The sequence below is a fragment of the Chiloscyllium punctatum genome, chromosome 1 (genome assembly GCF_047496795.1).
Source record: "Chiloscyllium punctatum isolate Juve2018m chromosome 1, sChiPun1.3, whole genome shotgun sequence".
Taxonomy (NCBI): Eukaryota; Metazoa; Chordata; class Chondrichthyes; order Orectolobiformes; family Hemiscylliidae; genus Chiloscyllium; species Chiloscyllium punctatum.
The window spans coordinates 180,066,473-180,085,888 of NC_092739.1; the positions used below are offsets into that span (position 1 = coordinate 180,066,473).

The following is a 19,416-nucleotide window of genomic DNA, read 5'->3' on the forward strand; positions in this document are numbered from 1 at the left end:
GCAGTGGATAAAGAGCTCAAGGTGTAGATTTGATGGGCTCAATGACTTCCTCCTCTTCTCTAACATAGCTGTGATTCGGAGCTTTCAGTTTTAAATCATTTATTATTGTTGATACAATGACTGTAACCAAGTGAAAGTGTAAGTAGTTAGCCTCTCGTATAACTTCAAGGATCTGGAGTCTAACTTCTGAATCTTTACTATTCTTCTCCCTCCATCTTTCCATGAATTCAAGGTTAATTTTTGCACCAACTTGCGATGATACATTAAAATGTCTTAAACTTCTACCAACAGTTGTCTGAGTTATACTGTTACTTTGCATTATTCTATTTTATTACAAACCAGCTATGGACTGAACTAACTCAGAATGCTTAACTTTATCAAATTTACTATTTTACTGCTAGCATTGTAACCAATCATTACTTGATGATTTGGAGATGCCGGTGTTGGACTGGGGTGTACAAAGTTAAAAATCCCTTAGACCAGGTTATGGTCCAACAGGTGTATTTGGAAGCACTAGCTTTCGGAGTGCTGCTCCTTCACAATCACCTGACGAAGGGGCAGTGCTCCAAAAAGTAGTGCTTCCAATTAAACCTGTTGGACTATAACCTGGTGTGATGTGATTTTTAAAATTAATTGATGATTAATGTTAAAAGTACTATTAATTACTTACAGGCACCTACACATTTTTAGCCGAATGACTATCTTCACTGTTGTTGAGTTCTTGTACTCGGTAATTAGCAGAGGACACAAAGTACACCTAGATTCTCATTAGAACACACAGTTAAAATGACAATTGCAAGCAGCGCTTTTTCATTATTTGAATTAATTCAAGTCATGTCTCGTTATACGTTCTTACAATTTCACTGTGAGTGCTGCCATCTCATCAAGGAATCAGCACTTTCCTGGTTCAAATCCCTTGCTCATCAGTTAACCCAATGTTAGTTCTGCTGTTTCTCCTTCTGTATGAAGATGATCCAAAGCTGTAATGGCCCCAGTGGTTTCTTGGGTTGTTTCACGCAATTCTACTCAGATAATGGAGACGAAAGGAGGAGCAAGTACTGTCAGGTTTCACTTAATATCCTCTTTATCGGACTGTATTTCTGCAGAAATTCCTTTCAGAGATTATTCTGCTGAGACATGACAGTCCAAGGATGTGCAGGCTAGGTGGACTGACCATGCTAAATTGCCCATAGTGCTCAGGGATGTGTACAATGTGTGCATTAGTCAGGGGTAAATGCAGCCCATCCCCCTCTCATTTATCTCTCCACCCTTCAGGCTCTCTGCCTGTATTCCTGATGAAAGGCTTTTGCCCGAAATGTCGATTTTACTGCTCCTCGGATGCTGCCTGGACTGCTGTGCTTTTCCAGCACCATTCTAATCTAGTAAATGTTGAGTGATAGGGTCAGGGTGGGATACTGTTTGGAGGGTCTGTGTGAACATGTTGGGCCAAATGGTCTATTTCCACATTGTAGGGATTCTACGATACTATGATTCTAAGATATGCTACCCCGTACGAGAGAGTCTACGACCAGAGTCGTAATCTCAGAATGAGGGGTTGCAAATGTAAGACAAGGAAGTGGAGGCATTTTTTCTTTCAATGGGTAGTGAATCTGTGAAATTCTTTACTATAAAGGACACTCAAGCCTGGGTTATGAAGTATATTCAAAGCTGAGATAGATTTATTTTAATTACGATGGGGAAAAGGAAGGAAAGTGGAGTTGACAATTATCAACTCAACCATAATCCCATTTAATGATGGAGCAGACTCAATGATCTGAACAGTCTACTTGTGCTCCAAGGTCTTATTGTCTAAGGCAGATACTGTGTGTGGATTTGTAGATTGTAGAGTTTCTGTGGAGGGAGAATTCAGATGGCATGAAGGTGCATTTCCTAGTGAAGTAATTTATCTTTGTGTTTGTTCTGTTGCAGTTCCTAAAGGAACTTGTTCCTGTCCCACTGTGACAATATCCTTGTCTCTAGTTGGCAACAGAAGTAAAACCAACTCTGCCCATTAAGGTTCTTCAGTTTCAGAGATAGAGGTTACAGGCAGAACTGACATAAATCATTGAATGCTCAGAATTAAAGCACCAAAACTGGCTGTTCAGCCCATTCTGTACTAGAAATGGTTTCTAATCTGAAACTATCTACTCAGATTCCTGCCTCACATTGTACTTGCAGATGCCTGTTACTGCTTCAGTTTGAATATTTGTGAATCTTTTCAAATTCACTTATAAAAATATGAATAATGCGGCTTTGCAGAGCCTGCAACATGTTAATAATATTTAAGAATATAATTACACAGTGTAAGCTTTCCTTGGTAGAGATTCATAAGCAATTATCATTTCCCTACACTTTAGACTGATGTATTCAGAGCTATTTAATACATAACTGAGAAGAAACTGACCTGGAAACTGATTGTGTGTCTGATATAGTGCTCTATTCTTAAGAAAGAGAATCAGGAATTGGCAGTGAGATTAAACCTTTCTTACAAATGTTGACCTGACCAATCCACAATTTTAACATATTTCTCACCCTGTCCCTCAGTTACTCAGTCCATGTCACTCAATACCTTCTCCATGTCCCTCGGTCTCTCTCACCCTATCCATAATCCCTCAACAATTTCTCTCCACACCTTTCAATCCCTCTTCATCATATCCCAAATTCCTGTTAGAAATATATCTGACTGTTTCTTGACCTAATTTCTAATGTCCTCTCCAGTTCCTTTCCCTAATAACATTCCATAACTTAATTATACTTAATATAACGTGACTGAAAACATTTCTCCTAAGTTTTAATTTAGCATTGTGACATTTGAAATTTTACAGTAATGCATTTCTTGGCATTTCCATATATACTCTGTAATTTCTGATTGATTTAAGGTGTTTGCATTGCTAAGATATTGAAAAGGTTCCGACAGGGATTCGATATTTGTATTAAATGTTTTGTTCAGCTGCTTCTTTATTTAATCCCATCCAATGTCCCAGGATTTGCCAATTTCTGCACATTTTGCTCCATATCTCTCAGCAAATTTCTCATTGTAAGTGTAAAAAACCTTTTTCCAGTAGGATGTTGCCTCTGCAGTGAGTTCCTTTTGAATAGTCCAGGATTTATAGTAATCATTGACTGTTTGGTAGTCCTCGTAGGGTACATACTTACCATTTGTGTCACCATTGCAGAATTGTGCATTGGTTGCTACTGAAGCTGTACAAATATCCACCACAAGACGCTGGCTGTCTGCCCATCGATAATTAGCTAATCCTTCAGGCCTGTGCTGTTTACTGAAATGTTGCTGGTGCTCAGGGCTCTCTGTATCACAGAAAACTCTACAGAAAGGGCATTTCTTTGTGCAACTGAATAAGCCTTTAAAGAGTTCCTTATTCGGTTTTACAGATAATTCTTCTACCTTTGTTTCAACATTCCAGCCTGTCAGCTCATGGAGGAGGAGCTTCTCTGCCTCTGCAATAGACAGTAGAACTGCTTCTGCAAAGTTCTTGGCTTTGCTGTCAGTCTGGAATAAAACAAATTTCAATTCCTCTTTGGGCATCACAAGTTTTGCTTTGAACTTATTAACAAACAGATCAAGGAAGCCCTGAACATTTCCAGAAATGTTCTGCTGTGATACATCTCTGACAAATTCAATGGCCTGTTGAGTGATTTCTTTGACAATTTCCTTAGCTAGATGTATACATTTCATTTCTCCTTTAAATTGGATTTTGCAGTGTTCAATAACCTGCTTGTGAAGCCAGTTGGATGCAAAATTCTCAAGGTTATTAATATACTGGTAATATTCTTCGAAGCTGTTAGTTTGTTTTAAATAGATCAGAAGTGCTACAATGAAGTTATTGCGGAGTGTGTACTTTCCCTCAGGATCATTTTTTTTCATATCGTCCACTATTTTCAGGCTGAGGCTGTTGAGTGTGGCATCTCTGACAGCTGGCATAAAGCAGCAGTTTACAAATCGCTCTGCTTGTTGCTGACTTTGATCCTGCTCCTTGTAAATTGCCATGAATAGTTCAAAGTATTGATCTTTTTTGCTTTCCAGCCTCTTCTGTGGATCATGTTTGTTGATAAATTTGGATTGCATTTTCATGAATCTTGGTGCAGCGTAGCCACACATGTGAAGTTTAAACTCTGCCCTGAAAATCTCACTCATTCTAAACTTTGAATCTGAATCATTATCGTTGATTTTTTTGTCTATGTTGTCCAAAAGTTCAATACAATATTTGATATCATAATCCATGTCCATTTTTGCAATGTTATTGATCTGTTCCCTACATTCGGTCTCAAGTGTATTTGATATCAGTCCTGCTTGTTCTAAATCTGATGGATTAATTGTACCAAAGTTTTTAAGCAACCTCCACTTCGACACATTAATGTGTTTCTCCAGAACCTTAAAGGTTTGGTTCCCATGCTTTGACAGGCATTTCTCTTTCAGACTTGCATTTATCACTCGTCCTTGTGCTTCCATGTCATCTCTCAGAAGATTTTCAATCTCGACCTCAATGATTCTTTGACTGCAGGGCTGATAGTTCAATTCAGAGAGCGTATCATGCCACATTCTTTCAAAGGCAGCTTTTAGTTCTTCATCATCTAACACTTGCTGAATTTCTTTACAATTTAGTAAAAGTTTCTTGACTTGTTCTTCAACCTTGTTGTTGAATTCTTCCCAGATAGCATCCACTCTCGATAAACCCACTTGCCTGTTGATAGTATCTTTACATTTCTGTAGTAAATTATCCTGGAGTTGCCTACATAACATGGAAATGCTTTGTTCGAATTGCTCCCTGTATTTCTCCATCAGCTGCACATTATCAGCACCACTTTCAAAATGTCTTTTTAGATTATTGAGTGTTTCCTGCTTTTTGTCATCAATCGTTTTCCTGATCTCCAGTTCCAAATTTGGGAGCAGTTGGGTGAGATCACCATCTTCATTCTTTATTGTATTTTCAGTTTCACGTGTATAGGAATGTGCAAATTTGCGGAGATTCCATTCCCACTCTTTGTACTTCATGGAGAGCTGATTGTAAGCTTCAGCAACCAGACTATTCTGAAAACTAAAAATGAAGTTCTCATTTTTCACCTGCTCCCAAAGCCCAGGCATCCACTTGATAAAGTCTGGAATTGTTAAAGCTCTTTCAGATTTGCTACGTTTTGCTAAACATTGAATGATGTGCTTCTTCAGCTCAAAGACTTGCTCACTGTAACCAGTATTAACTACAGCCATTGGAGGAGTGCCATGCCACAGACTTGGGATGTACCAGTTGCTCTGATCAGCATCATACTCCATCACATCTGAGAATTTCATTTTGCCCACCTTCTCCAGTTTAGCTGCAGCCTCTACCATTTGATCCAGTTGTTCCAGCAGTTTTTGGCGACTCCTCAGGTTCTGATCATATGCACACACATCTCCAACATTCTGGTGGATAAATTGGCAGCTTGGCCGCTTTCCAGTTAGTTTCATGCGGATTAAGGAATGCACAACAATCTGCAAAACATCTTTCATCTCGGTGGGGTTTTCCATCCCTATATTTACTAAAGTTAAATTGCTTAATCCAATGACAAATGTTGCTAGTTCATTATCATGCTCATAACTGTCTGTAAGGGTTGCGAGTTCTGGAGCTTTCAGGCCCTCAGTGTCAATCACCAGCATGAAATCGCAGCCAAGATCCTTTTTCATTTGCCCTGTGACCTTGAGAAACTGCATGAAGGCTCCTCGTGTACATCTGCCACTACTCACAGCAAACTGCAAACTGAACATTGTATTTAGGAGTGTGGACTTCCCTGTACTCTGGACACCAAGCACTGTCACCACAAACACACGGGAAGCAGTGCCCACCTTCTTAGCTACTTCCTTCAGTACAGCAGTGACCCACTGAACCGGTATGTTGGAAACATCTCCATCAATGAGCTCCAGTGGGAATCCTTCCAGCAACAGTTCAGCTGCAACTATTGGTAACTCCAATATATTGCTGTTCATTTTTCTCTCTGAGCTAATATTACTTGCTGTCACTGAAATCTCATAAACCTGACCCAGTTCCCTCATGAAATGCTCAAGTCCAAGAGAACTATCAGACATTTTCTGATCCAAATCTTTCAGCTCACTTGTCTTCTGCTTTGAATCTTTCAAAAAAGTTTTATAAGCGCTGCATAAGTTTGACATGATCTCCCTTGATTTACTGTCCAGATTGAACTTCAGCCATTGTAGGAAAAGTGCTCTGTCTTTTGCACAAGTTGAAATCAGTTCTGTAATGAATTGTTGCATCTCTTTCGAGAAATTCTGCTTGATCAGATCTCCTTGGATTTTTTTCTGCTTTTGCTCCAACTCATACTTGTATACCTCTGTAGTCTTGTTCTTATGGAGTTTCATGCGAGACTTCTCTTTCTCAGCTTTAGACCAATCTTGCCAGGGCTTCCCATGGAAGGGTAACACCCTCTGTTTGTATTCAATAATGGCTTCAGAGTTAAGTCCTTCCAGTATTTTGGAGGCCAATTGTTTCGCATTTTGTATTTTGGGATGATGTTCATCGATTTGAATCCCACTTTCTCGTGCAATTTCAGCCATTTGCTCCAGGTTTAGAGAGGTCTTGTTCTCTTTCTGAGTTAGAATTATAAAAAGAGACATATGTAGTTTTTGTGCTGTTAGAACTGCTGCTGGAAGTGTTATGGATAGGGTAAATAGGTGAAGTCTTTTCCCTAGGGTCGGCGAGTCCAGAACTAGAGGGTATACGTTTTGGGTGAGAGGAGAAAGATATAAAAGAGACCTAAGGGCAAAGTTTTCACGCAGAGGGTGGTACGTGTATGGAATGAGCTGCCAGGGGAAGTGGTGGAGGCTGGTACAATTGCAACATTTAAGAGGCATCTGGATGGGTATATGAATAGGAAGGGTTTGGAGGGATATGGGCCGGGTGCTGGCAGCTGGGACTAGACTGCGTTGGGATATCTGGTCGGCATGGACGGGTTGGACTGGAGGGTCTGTTTCCATGCTGTACATCTCTATGACTCTATGGTGCAGAGAATAAATGAGAAGATATTAGGAGGAAGGTATAAAGGAGACATCAAAGGTAGGTTCTTTACGCAGAAAGTTGGGAGAGCACGGAATGCGTTGCCAGCTGAGGTGGTAGTAGCGAAGTCATTGGGGACATTTAAGCGACTGCTGGACATGCACATAGATAGCAGTGTGTTGAGGGGTTCGTAGGTTAAGTTACTATATTTTACGTTAGGATTAAGTCCCAGCACAACATCATGGGACTAAGGACCTGTTCTGTGCTGTACTTTTCTATGTTCTATAATGAGGGTGTGTAAAAAAGACAATACATTGATCAGTGACTTCAAGCTTTCTGTGGATTGGCAGAGGTAGCCATAAAGAAGAATTCAAGGAATGTAAGAGACAGTAGTGACGGGGTTAAAACATTCCGAAAATACTAAATAGTGAAGGGGGTTAAAAAATTCCAAATATACTAAATAGTGAAGGGGGTTAAAACATTCCGAAAATACTAAATAGTGAAGGGGGTTAAAAAATTCCAAATATACTAAATAGTGAAGAGGTTAAAACATTCCGAAAATACTAAATTGTGAAGGGGGTTAAAACATTACAAAAATACTAAATAGTGAAGGGGTTAAAACATTCCGAAAATACTAAATTGTGAAGGGGGTTAAAACATTCCAAAAATACTAAATAGTGACAGGGTTAAAACATTCCGAAAATATTAAGTAGTGACGGGGTTAAAACATTCTGAAAATACTAAATAGTGAAGGGGTTAAAACATTCCGAAAATACTAAATAGTAAAGGGGAGCAGGGATGAAATAAACACAATAACTATCACTAGACTAGACACTGAACAAATCTAGACACCAAGGTACTATGGGCCATCAGCAGCAGCAGAATCAAACTCCAACCCAATCTGGCCTCTTGGCCCGGCATACTCTCAACTCTATTGTTACCAGCAAGCTGGGGATCAATCCTGATTCAATCAAGAGTGCAGGATGGCATGCCATAAGCAGTATTATGTTCACCTAAAAATGAAATGTGAACCTGGTAAAGCTACCAAACAGGACTATTTGCATAAACAGAAAGTAATAGATGGGACGAAGAGATCCTGCAGCCAATGGATCAGATCGATACTCCACAATCCTGTCACATCCAGTTGTGGACAAATTAAAACTCACATAATTAGAGGTTACAGTCCAACAGATTTATTTGCAAATACAAGCTTTTGGAGAGCTGCTCCTTTGTCAGCACTCTGAAAGCTTGTGATTTCAAACAAACCTGTTGGACTATAATCTGATGTCATGTGACTTTTAACTTTTTCCACCCCAGTCCACACTGGCTCCTCCAAATCATGACATCCAGTTGTGAACAATGATGGGAAATTAAATAACTCACTGGAGGAGGAGGAGGCTCTGTAAACATCCCAACCTCAATACTGGGGGAACCAGCACACCATAATACAAGGCTGAAGCATTCGGAACAATCTTCAGCCAACGTGCCAAGTGAATGAGCCAGCTCAACTCTCTCCAGTGGTCCACAGCATCACAGATGCCAGACTTCAGTGAACTTAATTCAACATGCATGATATCAAGAAACAGTTGGAGACACTGGATAATGCAAAGGCTGCAGGGCCTGACAACATTCCAGCTAAAGTACTGGAGACATGCTCCACACAAGTGCCAAGCAAAGATCATCTCTAATAAATGAAAATCAAACCTTCTCCCTTTACATTTAATGGTATCAACATCCATTCTCAACATACTGCAGGTTTGGCGGAGGAAAGATCACAGAAGTGCTTCACAGGAGGCTCCCAAGCACTGAGGATGTCACCGAGACAGGAGACGAAACTTCTGCAACACAAATTCCCAGCTCGGCGAACAGAACCACAACAATGAGCACCCGAGCCTCACATCTTCACACAAACTTTGAATATGTTCCTGCAACTATCTTTTTCACTATTAACTACCCTATCAATCTTGGTGTCGTGCAAATTTGCTTAACTTTCTCCCCACATTGTCATCAATATCATTTTTGAATATAACAATAATAACACTTTTAGTACTGATCCTTATGGTACACCAATCTCCAGTCACTCAAACAGCCTTTCTCCATTACCCTTTGCGACCTGTTACTAAGCCAGTTCCTGATCCATCTCGGGAGGTTTCCCTCAATTCCATGTGTTTCATCTTTCTCAATCAGTCTCCCATGTGGGACCTTGTTAAAACCTTTGCCAAAATCTGTATAATCTATATCAACTGAACTTCCCTCATCCATATATTTGATCACATTTTCAAAATGTTCTAACAAATTTGCTAGGCATGACCTCACTCTGACATAGCCATGCTGACTAACTCTAATTAACCCATGCCTTTCCAAGCGGGTATTAATTCATTCCTTCAGAACTTTCTCCGAGAGTTTCCCAATCACTGATGTGAGACTCACTAGTCTGTAATTTCCTGGTGCCTCTCTACCACCCCTCTTAAAAGGTGGAACCACATTTGCCATTCTCCAGTCCTCTGGCACTTCCCCTGGGGCTAGAGAGGAATTAAACATTTGTGACAAAGCCCTGCAACCTGCCTTACCTCCAACACTATCCTGAGATGCAATTCATCCGTGCGGAAAATCTCTCCCGCACCATGACTCCTGATGCACCCATTGTGTTCAGGAACCTTTCACTCATCTTTATTTGTGTCGATTGTCTAAACTGGCTTTATGTAAGGACTGAGTATGTTGCCCCTGTATCTACCAAAAGGTAACTGGTGTACCTTCCACATATAACATAGAGGTGGGCATTGACTTATATGCATCATTGTGATATTGGACATACTGTCCACACTTTGCAATCTCAGGGCTCAACATAGAGGTGTGACATGCCTCAGTGCCCATAAGGTTAGTAGAAGAGATTAGCATAAGCGAGTCTTCGTTGCCAAGCATAAAGAAAAGAGGCTTACCTATACCTTGTGGGCTGCCCACCTCCACCTCAGCCTTCTCCTGTCAGTCCCCCTGTCACTCAGCCTCCAGGGCTGATTGGGACAGTCTGTGTGGGCACTGCCTCGCCCAGTGGGCCATTGCTCTGCAAACAAAGCACCCGCCAGATCTACCTCTGCCAGCGCCTCTTCCTCAACCTCTTTTTCTGCAGCAGCTTCCTCCACCGGCTGGGTGACCATCTTTTTGGCTATTTCATCCTTCATTCCATTGATGAGTCTGTTCCTCTGGTGTGCTTCATACGGCGTGATTTCTGCTGCTATTATGTCTTCAGGTGGTCTCAGTCCACTATGACATTATAGATTTCAGTGAGGCGCGTAAGGTACTGGGACACTGTCTCACCTTCCCGTTGTTTGCACATTGCTATTTGGTCATGTCCATTCGCACTGGGAGTACCTCCCTACAGGCGGTTGCCTGTGCTGCAACAAAGGCATTAACGTCTCCATTCTCTTCTGCTTGTGGGTTGGCTACTCTGGCATGGAAACTTATGGCTGGCCAGTTATACCTCACTTGCCTTATTGCTATGATCTGTTGCGGGTACGAGATGCTACCGGTGATTCAGCAGACCCTGAGGCAGCGGCCGCTGACTTGGAACCTTCGCCAGGCAGATCGCGGAGGGGGGTTGCAGGTCTCGGAGGGCAGTCAGCAAGGTCAGGATCTGAAACAGACTTAAGACACTGTACAGCTTCGTTACGTTGTTTGCCGTGTGCATCTGCATATGAGCTGGTGTTTGCACGTGTATTTGATTTATCATTTACTTGAGATTTCCTTTCTCTGATATCAGCCTCAGCCTTCCACATATTATAAGCACTCCAATTCACAGGTTCTATTTTTCCCTTCCTTTTCTCCTTCTCTCTCTCCTCCAACCTCGACCTCAATATTTCCAGCTGCCTTTTCCGAAAACTTTCTCCCTCCAGAAAACCACATTCCTTAATCCACAATTCTAACTGCTTCAACAGACTCTGGGCCGTAATTATTGAGCATGTATTGTATTTTTGGTTGGCCATTCCAAGTCCTGTGTGGACTCTCCCTTTATTTGCTCTTGCCGGAGCCTATTTTTAATGTAACTGGAAAAGTGTTCAGCTCTCTCTCTCTCTCTCTCTCGCTCTCGTGGTACCGTTACATAGAACATAGAACATAGAAGAATACAGCGCAGTACAGGCTCTTCGGGCCTCGATGTTGCGCCGATCAAAGCCCACCTAACCTACACTAACCCACTATCCTCCATATACCTATCCAATGCCCGCTTAAATACCCATAAAGAGGGATAGTCCACCACTGCTACTGGCAGGGCATTCCATGAACTTACGACTCGCTGAGTGAAGAACCTACCCCTAACATCAGTCCTATATCTACCCCCGATTAATTTAAAGCTATGCCCCCTTGTAATAGCTGACTCCATACGTGGAAAAAGGTTCTCACTGTCAACCCTATCTAACCCCCTAATCATCTTGTACACCTCTATCAAGTCACCCCTAAACCTTCTTTTCTCCAATGAAAACAACCCCAAGTGCCTCAGCCTTTCCTCATAGGATCTTCCTACCATACCAGGCAACATCCTGGTAAACTTCCTCTGCACCCGTTCCAGTGCCTCCACATCCTTCCTATAGTATGGCGACCAAAACTGCACACAATATTCCAGATGCGGCCGCACCAGAGTCTTATACAACTGCAGCATAACCTCAGGACTCCGGAACTCAATTCCTTGACCAATAAAAGCCAGTACGCCATATGCCTTCTTCACTGCACTATTTACCTGGGTGGCAACTTTCAGAGATCTGTGTACATGGACACCAAGATCCCTCTGCTCTTCCACACTACCAAGTATTCGACCATTAGCCCAGTACCCCATCTTTTTGTTACTCTTACCAAAGTGAATCACCTCACACTTAGCTACATTGAACTCCATTTGCCACCTTTCTGCCCAGCTCTGCAGCTTCTCTAAATCCTTTTCCCTTTGACTTTCTTTTACCTCCGGAGGTCCCCTTTCACATTGGGTGTGTCCGTCTCAATGCCTTGGTTTTCGTAAACCAAGAAACCACATGCCCGGTACGCCTTAGGCGAGTCCAACTCAGCCAGTGGTGGTTCCAAGTCTAAAACCACCCTTAACCTTGCTGTCTCCGAAACACTCTTGAGGCAGCAAGCCCCTTCCCCTGGTGCTTTACTCTAATACCATGCGAGAGTTCACTGAACACTTTTCTTGCTGTATTTATTCTCTAAGAATGAGTCTCTATGCAGGATTACTTAACCCATGACTCTTACCCCGACCTTGTTTGATTCGAAACCCCGGCGCTAGGGCGATCCACAGATTCCCAGTCCTCTCACGCAAAAGGGCCAATTCAGCGCTCGAGATGAAGTGAAAGACCTTCAAGGCGCTGGCACATGTGCCTCCTGGGAATCTTCAGAATCTCACCCAGTCACGGGGTCCCGGACTGAGCCCCCAGGTTTACTGTCGTGGAAATTAAATCGACTTGAATCAATAATTAGCAAGAGCAAAGCAAGGGTCTTTATTAAAAATCTTGCAAGATTGACTCATTACACTAAGTCAGATGCCTCAATGCAATGGGTCCTGAAAAATTACACAGATGCCTCCCTTATAGCGTTCCTTATCACACTCTCAAAGGCAGAGACTGGGGAAACTCAAGTTGTTATCCCCTCATCCCTAGGCCTAGACATAACATTTCTTCAGCTTTCGCTGAGTTCGACTATCACATTGTCAAGTTGAATGCTTACAGAATTCAAACAGAGATAAGCTAACTGCAAACCTTCATCAAAGCATAGTTTACAAAGCTCAGCACAGCATTGATTTAAACAAGCATTCTCTTTAAATTTCACAGGAAATGGATAATTTTCCATTACACTGAATCTACTCTGCCCTGACCTGTGTACCCTTCACACCCAGCCCCACCCTGTACATGTCGATTATGTCACTGAAACAATTGATTTCTTACTAATCACATGATTTCTGTGAAGAGACCTCAGTTCTAATCTACCTATACACTGGGACTGCTGATTGGACATGGAGCAGGCAGAAACTGAAAGTGTTCCTTTTCAGATAAACACAAACACACTTCATTGTAAAGAACCATTTCGACATCAGAATCATCCAGTCCACAGGTCATCAGCGAACTCTGATCTTTATTTTTGTATCTTTACCCTTTCATGCCATCACTTTCTGTGTTTTTCTCTCGTATTACTTCAAGGATCTAGAGTCTAACTTCTGAATCTTAACTATTCTTCTCCCTCCGTCTTTCCATGAATTCAAGGTTAATTTTTGCACCAACTTGCGATGATACATTAAAATGTCTTAAACTTCTACCAACAGTTGTCTGAGTTATACTGTTACTTTGCATTATTCTATTTTATTACAAACCAGCTATGGACTGAACTAACTCAGAATGCTTAACTTTATCAAATTTACTATTTTACTGCAAGTATTGTAACCAATCATTACTTGATGATTTGGAGATGCCGGTGTTGGACTGGGGTGTACAAAGTTAAAAATCCCTTAGACCAGGTTATGGTCCAACAGGTGTATTTGGAAGCACTAGCTTTCGGAGCGCTGCTCCTTCACAATCACCTGACGAAGGGGCAGTGCTCCGAAAAGTAGTGCTTCCAATTAAACCTGTTGGACTATAACCTGGTGTGATGTGATTTTTAAAATTAATTGATGATTAATGTTAAAAGTACTATTAATTACTTACAGGCACCTACACATTTTTAGCCAAGTGACTATCTTCACTGTTGTTGAGTTCTTGTACTCGGTAATTAGCAGAGGACACAAAGTACACCTAGATTCTCATTAGAACACACAGTTAAAATGACAATTGCAAGCAGCGCTTTTTCATTATTTAAATTAATTCAAGTCATGTCTCATTATACGTTCTTACAATTTCACTGTGAGTGCTGCCATCTCATCAAGGAATCAGCACTTTCATGGTTCAAATCACTTGCTCATCAGTTAACCCAATGTTAGTTCTGCTGTTTCTCCTTCTGTATGAAGATGATCCAAAGCTGTAATGGCCCCAGTGGTTTCTTGGGTTGTTTCATGCAATTCTACTCAGATAATGGAGATGTAAGGAGGAGCAAGTACTGTCAGGTTTCACTTATTATCCTCTTTATCGGACTGTATTTCTGCAGAAATTCCTTTCAGAGATTATTCTGCTGAGACATGACAGTCCAAGGATGTGCAGGCTAGGTGGACCGACCATGCTAAATTGCCCATAGTACTCAGTGTTCAGGGATGTGTACAATGTGTGCATTAGTCAGGGGTAAATGCAGCCCACCCCCCTCTCATTTATCTCTCCACCCTTCAGGCTCCCTGCCTGTATTCCTGATGAAAGGCTTTTGCCCAAAATGTCGATTTTACTGCTCCTCGGATGCTGCCTGAACTGCTGTGCTTTTCCAGCACCATTCTAATCTAGTAAATGTAGAGTGATAGGGTCAGGGTGGGATACTGTTTGGAGGGTCTGTGTGAACATGTTGGGCCAAATGGTCTATTTCCACATTGTAGGGATTCTACGATACTATGATTCTAAGATATGCTTCCCCTTACGAGAGAGTCTACGACCAGAGTCGTAATCTCAGACTGAGGGGTTGCAAATGTAAGACAAGGATGGGGAGGCATTTTTTCTTTCAATGGGTAGTGAATCTGTGAAATTCTTTACTATAAAGGACACTGAAGCCTGGGTTATGAAGTATATTCAAAGCTGAGATAGATTTATTTTAATTACGATGGGGAAAAGGAAGGAAAGTGGAGTTGACAATTATCAACTCAACCATAATCCCATTTAATGATCCCATTTACTTGTGCTCCAAGGTCTTATTGTCTAAGACAGATATTGTGTGTGGATTTGTAGATTGTAGAGTTTCTGTGGAGGGAGAATTCAGATGGCATGAAGGTGCATTTCCTAGTGAAGTAATTTATCTTTGTGTTTGTTCTGTTGCAGTTCCTAAAGGAACTTGTTCCTGTCCCACTGTGACAATATCCTTGTCTCTAGTTGGCAACAGAAGTAAAACCAACTCTGCCCATTAAGGTTCTTCAGTTTCAGAGATAGAGGTTACAGGCAGAACTGACATAAATCATTGAATGCTCAGAATTAAAGCACCAAAACTGGCTGTTCAGCCCATTCTGTACTAGAAATGGTTTCTAATCTGAAACTATCTACTCAGATTCCTGCCTCACATTGTACTTGCAGATGCCTGTTCTGCTTCAGTTTGAATATTTGTGAATCTTTTCAAATTCACTTATAAAAATATGAATAATGCGGCTTTGCAGAGCCTGCAACATATTAATAATATTTAAGAATATAATTACACCGTGTAAGCTTTCCTTGGTAGAGATTGATAAGCAATTATCATTTCCCTACACTTTAGGCTGATGTATTCAGAGCTATTTAATACATAACTGAGAAGAAACTGACCTGGAAACTGATTGTGTGTCTGATATAGTGCTCTATTCTTAAGAAAGAGAATCAGGAATTGGCAGTGAGATTAAACCTTTCTTACAAATGTTGACCTGACCAATCCACAATTTTAACATATTTCTCACCCTGTCCCTCAGTTACTCAGTCCATATCACTCAATACCTCTCCATGTCCCTCGGTCTCTCTCACCCTATCCATAATCCCTCAACAATTTCTCTCTACACCTTTCAATCCCTCTTCATCATATCCCAAATTCCTGTTAGAAATATATCTGACTGTTTCTTGACCTAATTTCTAATGTCCTCTCCAGTTCCTTTCCCTAATAACATTCCATAACTTAATTATACTTAATATAACGTGATTGAAAACATTTCTCCTAAGTTTTAATTTAGCATTGTGACATTTGAAATTTTACAGTAATGCATTTCCTGGCATTTCCATATATACTCTGTAATTTCTGATTGATTTAAGGTGTTTGCATTGCTAAGATATTGAAAAGGTTCCTACAGGGATTCGATATTTGTATTAAATGTTTTGTTCAGCTGCTTCTTTATTTCATCCCATCCAATGTCCCAGGATTTGCCAATTTCTGCACATTTTGCTCCATATCTCTCAGCAAATTTCTCATTGTAAGTGTAAAAAACTTTTTTCCAGTAGGATGTTGCCTCTGCAGTGAGTTCCTTTTGAATAGTCCAGGATTTATAGTAATCATTGACTGTTTGGTAGTCCTCGTAGGGTACATACTTACCATTTGTGTCACCATTGCAGAATTGTGCATTGGTTGCTACTGAAGCTGTACAAATATCCACCACAAGACGCTGGCTGTCTCTCCATCGATAATTAGCTAATCCTTCAGGCCTGTGCTGTTTACTGAAATGCTGCTGGTGCTCAGCGCTCTCTGCATCACAGAAAACTCTACAGAAAGGGCATTTCTTTGTGCAACTGAATAAGCCTTTAAAGAGTTCCTTATTCGGTTTTACAGATAATTCTTCTCCCTTTGCTTCAACATTCCAGCCTGTCAGCTCATGGAGGAGGAGCTTCTCTGCCTCTGCAATAGACAGTAGAACTGCTTCTGCAAAGTTCTTGGCTTTGCTGTCAGTCTGGAATAAAACAAATTTCAATTCCTCTTTGGGCATCACAAGTTTTGTTTTGAACTTATTAACAAACAGATCAAGGAAGGCCTGAACATTCCCAGAAATGTTCTGCTGTGATACATCTCTGACAAATTCAATGGCCTGTTGAGTGATTTCTTTGACAATTTCCTTAGCTAGATGTATACATTTCATTTCTCCTTTAAATTGGATTTTGCAGTGTTCAATAACCTGCTTGTGAAGCCAGTTGGATGCAAAATTCTCAAGGTTATTAATATACTGGTAATATTCTTCGAAGCTGTTAGTTTGTTTTAAATAGATCAGAAGTGCTACAATGAAGTTATTGCGGAGTGTGTACTTTCCCTCAGGATCATTTTTTTTCATATCGTCCACTATTTTCAGGCTGAGGCTGTTGAGTGTGGCACCTCTGACAGCTGGCATAAAGTTAGTTTCATGCGGATTAACGAATGCACAACAATCTGCAAAACATCTTTCATCTCGGTGGGGTTTTCCATCCCTATATTTACTAAAGTTAAACCGGTGTGTTGGAAACATCTCTATCAATGAGCTCCAGTGGGAATCCTTCCAGCAACAGTTCAGCTGCAACTATTGGTAACTCCAATATATTGCTGTTCATTTTTCTCTCTGAGCTAATGTTACTTGCTGTCACTGGAATCTCATAAACCTGACCCAGTTCCCTCATGAAATGCTCAAGTCCAAGAGAACTATCAGACATTTTCTGATCCAAATCTTTCAGCTCACTTGTCTTCTGCTTTGAATCTTTCAAAAAAGTTTTATAAGCGCTGCATAAGTTTGACATGATCTCCCTTGATTTACTGTCCAGATTGAACTTCAGCCATTGTAGGAAAAGTGCTCTGTCTTTTGCACAAGTTGAAATCTGTTCTGTAATGAATTGTTGCATCTCTTTCGAGAAATTCTGCTTGATCAGATCTCCATGGATTTTTTTCTGCTTTTGCTCCAGCTCATACTTGTATACCTCTGTAGTCTTGTTCTTACGGAGTTTCATGCGAGACATCTCTTTCTCAGCTTTAGACCAATCTTGCCAGGGCTTCCCATGGAGGGGTAACACCCTCCGTTTGTATTCAATAATGGCTTCAGAGTTAAGTCCTTCCAGTATTTTGGAGGCCAATTGTTTAGCATTTTGTATTTTGGGATGATGTTCATCGATTTGAATCCCACTTTCTTGTGCAATTTCAGCCATTTGCTCCAGGTTTAGAGAGGTCTTGTTCTCTTTCTGAGTTAGAATTATTTGTTGAATTCTTGAACAAAGGTTTTCCACAAGCTTTGCATCATTTAAATTTGTCCGAACACTGCATTGTTGAGGTTTTATAGTAGATCTTTGAACAGTTCCTTTGTTTGCTGTTGGGTTATCTTTTGCTGATTGCTATGTGAGTTGATTATGAGAAAGAATTTGGCTGGTGACTGTGCAAGAGAAGTAAGGAATTTTCTTTCCTCTTCCCCAATGACATCAACGAATATAAAGAGAGCAGCAGAGACTTTATCAAGAAACCGAGTGTTTCTCTGATAAATTGCAGCATCTCCTCGGAGGTTAATGAATGCTGCAGCCTCGGGGAATACGTCCAAATTCTTTTTGCCAGATGGAAGGTACCAGCTGATCTCGGCTAGTCCATCAGATATGTCACGTGGAACATGTCCACAGTCCATCCCCGAGTGCAGGAAGATATTCTGTTGTTGCTGCTTCTGGTTCAAGGTGAAATTGAGAAGTTTGGATTTGGAGATACTGCATCTTCCAATCCTGATGAAGGAAATGGTAGGCATGGCTGCAGTTACAATTGGCTCTTGTACAAAGCTGTTACTTGATATATGGGATTGTGGGCACCATTTTTTAACAATAGATCGCATAGGCCACAGGAGAAGGGTGCCACCAGGTTCATCTGTGGAATCCCTCTTCTTTTCTGTAGAATAACTATCCCTATATGGCTGCAGGAAGGGTAATGCAAACTGGCATAGAGACATCTTCCAATGACCAATGTTTTCATGACTTCTTCAGCATCTTCTTTCTCTCGGGTTTTCAATTGAACACTTTCTGTTCCTATCAAGTAATTTCCCCCAAAGTGAATATTGCTGCTGTTTACATGTGACCCGAATCGTTCCAGGAACTGCTCGCACGAAATATCTTTCACATGATCTGACTCCTGAAAGTGCAGATTCATTTCAACATCTTTCAGAGAGTTGACAGCAGTTTCTGACAGTTTCAGATCCTTGCAGTTTAACTCAACACTGGCCGTAGGTACAATGATCATCTTATAAAAAGAGACATATGTAGTTTTTGTGCTGTTAGAACTGCTGCTGGAAGTGTTATGGATAGGGTAAATAGGCGAAGTCTTTTCCCTATGGTCGGTGAGTCCAGAACTAGAGGGTATAAGTTTTGGGTGAGAGGAGAAAGATATACAAGAGACCTAAGGGGCAAAGTTTTCACACAGAGGGTGGTACGTGTATGGAATGAGCTGCCAGAGGAAGTGGTGGAGGCTGGTACAATTGCAACATTTAAGAGGCTTCTGGATGGGTATATGAATAGGAAGGGTTTGGAGGGATATGGGCCGGGTGCTGGCAGCTGGGACTAGACTGCGTTGGGATATCTGGTCGGCATGGACGGGTTGGACTGAAGGGTCTGTTTCCATGCTGTACATCTCTATGACTCTCTAATTCTATGGTGCAGAGAATAAATGAGAAGATATTAGGAGGAAGGTACAAAGGAGACATCAAAGGTAGGTTCTTTACGCAGAAAGTTGGGAGAGCACGGAATGCGTTGCCAGCTGAGGTGGTAGTAGCGAAGTCATTTGGGACATTTAAGCGACTGCTGGACATGCACATAGATAGCAGTGTGTTGAGGGGTGCATAGGTTAAGTTAGTATATTTTACGTTAGGATTAAGTCTCGGCAC

At 41.2% G+C, this 19,416-nt stretch overlaps 1 pseudogene; it reads right to left on the reverse strand.

The window, feature by feature from the left end:
* Positions 1-585: 585 nt before the first annotated feature.
* Positions 586-18,489, reverse strand: LOC140482001 (interferon-induced very large GTPase 1-like; annotated as a pseudogene).
* Positions 18,490-19,416: the final 927 nt, after the last annotated feature.